Raw genomic sequence first — 5,000 nt, 5'->3', positions numbered from 1 at the left:
CTCCTGAACTCAGTCCGGCAAGGGGAGGCTTCCCGGGCACAACGGAGCCCCGTCCCGGGGCTTTGGCAGTGTGGCATGTCGGTGGACGGCGCCCAGGGCCGTAGCACACAACCCGGGGCCCGGCCGGGCCCCTGGACCCAGCCGGGGCTCCCGGGCCCGGAGGCGCAGGGGAAGCCTCCCCGGGCCCTCCGGACCCCGTCCCGGGCACCCTGCCTCGCAGCAGGACCAAGGACAGAGCCCGGGATGGGGAGGCCGCCCTCCCCGGGCCCTCGGGGGCCCCGGCCGAAGCTCCTGAACTCAGCCCGGCAAGGGGAGGCTTCCCGGGCACAACGGAGCCCCATCCCGGGGCTTTGGCAGTGTGGCATGTCGGTGGACGGCGCCCAGGGCCGTAGCACACGACCCGGGGCCCGGCCGGGCCCCTGGGCTCCCAAGCCAGGAGGCGCAGGGGAAGCCTCCCCGGGCCCTCCGGACCCCGTCCCCGGGCACCCTGCCACGCAGCAGGACCAAGGACAGAGCCCGGTATGGGGAGGCCGCCCTCCCCGGGCCCTCGGGGGCCCCGGCCGAAGCTCTTGAACTCAGCCCGGCAAGGGGAGGCTTCCCGGGCACAACGGAGCCCCATCCCGGGGCTTTGGCAGTGTGGCATGTCGGTGGACGGCGCCCAGGGCCGTAGCACACGACCCGGGGCCCGGCCGGGCCCCTGGGCTCCCAAGCCCGGAGGCGCAGGGGAAGCCTTCCCGGGCCCTCCGGACCCCGTCCCGGGCACCCTGCCACGCAGCAGGACCAAGGACAGAGCCCGGGATGGGGAGGCCGCCCTCCCCGGGCCCTCAGGGGCCCCGGCCGGAGCTGCTGAACTCAGCCGATGGAGGGGAGGCTCCCCGGGCTCGAAGGAAACCACGTCCTGGTCCTTTGTCAGTGCGGCAGGCCGGGGGACCGGGCCCAGGGCCGGGGCACCCGACCCGGGGCCCGGCCGGGCCCCCGGACCCCATCCAGGGCTTCCTGCCACGCGGCAGACCCAGGGACGGATCCGGGGCTGGGCCGGCATCCTGGCATGTCCAGCTGACGGCTGAGGACCGCTAGGCCGAGGGGGGTCCCAGAATACCTTGTCCCTACCAATCCGGAGGAAAATTACCCCCATTTCTTGTAATCCGTGCACACGAGGTGACAGAGGGGACCCAGGGCGCAAAAGTGCCCGACCTCCTGGAGCCCTCGCTGGGACCTGGGAGGTGAGTGGCACCCCATCGGGACTTCCAGGGAAGTCCGGCCATCTGGTCACACCATAGGAAAGCTTCGCGGGCGACCAGATGGCCGAGGCGAGAGGGGCGACCAGATCGCCAGGAACGAAATGACGCCAATCTGTCTGCCCCGGGCCTGTAGGGCTCAGGAGCTGCGGGGCCCCTGGGCTCTGGGACTGCAGGGCTCTGGGACTGCAGGGCTCGGGGACTGCAGGGCTCCAGGGCTCCAGGGCTCCAGGGCTCCAGGGCTCCAGGGCTCCAGGGCTCCAGGGCTCCAGGGCTCCAGGGCTCCAGGGCTCCAGGGCTCCAGGGCTCCAGGGCTCCAGGGCTCCAGGGCTCCAGGGCTCCAGGGCTCCAGGGCTCGCGGGCTGCAGGGCTCCAGAGCAGCAGGGCTCTGGGGTTGCAGGGCCCGGGACCCATGGAGCCCGTCCCAGGACCCATGGAGCCCGTCCCAGGCTCTTCCCCACGCCGCGGGTCGGAGGAGGGAGCCCCGGATGCCTGGGAGGTGTTGCCCGGGGCACATCCCATCTGGTCCCCAGGAAGGGGACCGCCAGCACAGGCAGGCGGGCCCGGGTGCTGCCTGGCCCTGTCTCAGCATGGCCAGACCTCGCGGAGGCCTGCCTGAGCAAACTCGGAGGAAAAGGCCCATCGGCGATGGGGCTGAGAGGCAGGTGCGTACCCGGGCCCCTGGGGGCCCCGGCGGGCGGGCCCGGGTCCTGCCTTCCCCGGATTCAGAACCACCGGACCTATCGGAGGTCGGAATGTAGGAAAAAAACTCGGAGAAAAGGAACCATCGGGAAGGGGCTGAGAGGCAGGTGCGTTCCCGGGCCCCTGGGGGCCCCGGCGGGCTGGCCCGGGTGCTGCCTGGCCCCGTCTCAGCATGGCCAGACCTCGCGGAGGCCTGCCTGAGCAAACTCGGAGGAAAAGGCCCATCGGCAAGGGGGCTGAGCGGCAGGTACGTACCCGGGCCCCTGGGGGCCCCGGCGGGCATGCCCGGGTCCTGCCTTCCCCTGATTCAGAATCGCAAGACCACACGGAGGTCTGACTGACCCTCTCCCTACTAATCCGGAGGAAAATTACCCCCCTTTCTTGTAATCCGTGCACTCGAGGTGACAGAGGGGACCCAAGGCGCAAAAGTACCCGACCTCCTGGAGCCCTCGCTGGGATCCGGGAGGCAAATGGCACCTCATCGGGACTTCCAGGGAAGTTTGGCCATCTGGTCTCCCCCATCGGAAAGCATTGCGTGTGACCAGATGGCCGGGATCGAAAGTGCTTCACACCCCGAGCCTTCGTGGTAGGGCTCCTGCCTGCCTTTCCTGCCTGCCTGCCTGCCTGCCTCCGTCCGCGGCGGACGGGAAAGACCATCCGCCATCCTAATTTACCCCAGGCTTAACGGGTCACCCTTAACATAGCCTTAACATAGCCAGGGACGATGGGGCCGATTATGATGGCGGACGGGAAAGACCGTCCGCGGTGGCAACGGACAGGAAAGACCATCTGCAGGGCGGACGCGAAAGTGAAGGCCCGTCCCAGGCACTCGGCCATGCAGTGGAGAAGTGTGGCTCAATGGTTAGCGAGTCAGACCCTGATGCAGAGGTCTAGCCCGGGACCAGGGTTCGATTCCCCGCCTCGGCGGGTCTTGGGCTCAAAATCCCACGGAACTGATAATTTTCGCCTCGGTGCCTATTCCAATCATGGAGTCCCACTCACCAGCCTGGGAGGGGTGCCCTGCCTTCCCCTGATTCAGAATCACCAGACCACACGGAGGTCTGACTGACCCTCTCCCTAGTAATCCGGAGGAAAATTACCCTCTTTTCTTTTAATCCGTGCACATGAGGTGACAGAGGGGACCCAAGGCGCGAAAGTACCCGACCTCCTGGAGCCCTCGCTGGGATCGGGGAGGCAAATGGCACCTCATCGGGACTTCCAGGGAACCCCGGCCACCTGGTCGCCCCATTGGAAAGCATTGCGTGAGACCAGATGGCTGGGATCGAAAGTGCTTCCCACCCCAAAACTTCGCGGTAGGGCTCCTGCCTGCCTGCCCACGCAAGGCAGGGCTCCGGGACCCCGGCTGGGCCTCAGGCGCGGGGTGGACCACCGGAGCTCTCAGGCACGGACGCCCGAAGGGAGGACTGCCCGGGACCCGCGGACCCCGTCCTGGGCACTCTAATCTGCCGCCGGCGCCGGGGATCGAACCGTGATTCCCCAGATGGGGATATCCCAAAAATCCGGCCTGGGAGGTGCTCGCCAGGACCAGTTGGATAGTAAATTAAACTTACCTCTTATCCTAGAGCGCCCCCCAGCGCAATGCGTTGTAACGGTATGCGTTGTAGTGGTAGTGCGGAGTAAAAGATGCGTTGTAACGGGTGAATACCATGCTGGGAAATAGCTGACGCCGCGGCTGGGGCGGCTGACTCCGGAATCTGGAGATCACGGTTCGATCCCCGGCGCCGGCGGCAGAAAAGCCCAGCACCATTTCACTCTGGGAAATAGCTGACGCCGCGGCTGGGGCGGCTGACTCCGGAATCTGGAGATCACGGTTCGATCCCCGGCGCCGGCGGCAGAAAAGCCCAGCACCATTTCACTCTGGGAAATAGCTGACGCCGCGGCTAGGGCGGCTGACTCCGGAATCTGGAGATCACGGTTCGATCCCCGGCGCCGGCGGCAGAAAAGCCCAGCACCATTTCACTCTGGGAAATAGCTGACGCCGCGGCTAGGGCGGCTGACTCCGGAATCTGGAGATCACGGTTCGATCCCCGGCGCCGGCGGCAGAAAAGCCCAGCACCATGTGACTCTGGGCAATAGCTTGCTTAATCTTCCCGACGGCCCCTAGCGACCCTTACGGGTGACTGTGCGCTTTACAAATGTGGATTATTATTATTTGGGCCGATTCCGATCCGGTTCGTAAAAGCACATCCGCCCGAATCTGTCGGACAACCACGTACGCCCGGGGGGGGAGGACTGCCCGGGACCCGTGGAGCCCTTCCCGGGTAATTTGCCGTGCCGCTGGCCTCCTGGAGATGGGTACCCCGGACGCGTCTGGGGGAGGTCTGCCCAGTGGGTGCCCCGGACGCCCGGGGGAGGTCTGCCCGGGACCCGTGGAGCCCTTCCCGGGTACTTTGCCATGCCGTTGGCCTCCTGGAGATGGGTGCCCCGGACGCCTGGGGGAGGTCTGCCCGGGACCCGTGGAGCCCTTCCCGGGTACTGTGCCATGCCGTTGGCCCCCTGGAGATGGGTGCCCCGGGGGAGGTCTGCCCGGTGGGTGCCCCGGACGCCCGGGAGAGGTCTGCCCGGGACCCGTTGAGCCCTTCCCGGGTACTTTGCCATGCCGTTGGCCTCCTGGAGAAGGGAGGTTTTTTCCCAGGCACATCTCATCTGGTCCCCCCCTGGGCAGAGAACTGCAAGAAGTGTCTGGGCATACCTTGTCCCTAGTAATCCGGAGGAAGGCTACCCCTCTTTCTTCGAATCCGTGCGCACCGAGTGACAGAGGAGACCCAAGGCGCGAAGGTACCCGACCTCCTGGAGCCCTCGCTGGGATCCGGGAGGCAAATGGCACCTCATCGGGACTTCCAGGGAAGTTCGGCCATCTGGTCGCTTCCATAGGAAAGCATTGCAGGAGACCAGATGGCCGAGGCGATCCTGGAGACCAGATGGCCGAGGGGATCCGGGAGACCAGATGCCCGAGGGGATCCCGGAGACCAGATGGCCGAGGGGATCCCAGAGAACTGATGGCCGGGCACGAGAGTCAAGCCAGCCGGTGCCACTCTG

This window comes from Lissotriton vulgaris, chromosome 8 (assembly GCF_964263255.1).
Source record: "Lissotriton vulgaris chromosome 8, aLisVul1.2, whole genome shotgun sequence".
In the NCBI taxonomy this organism is placed as follows: Eukaryota; Metazoa; Chordata; class Amphibia; order Caudata; family Salamandridae; genus Lissotriton; species Lissotriton vulgaris.
Note: the sequence above shows the minus strand (reverse complement) of the source record.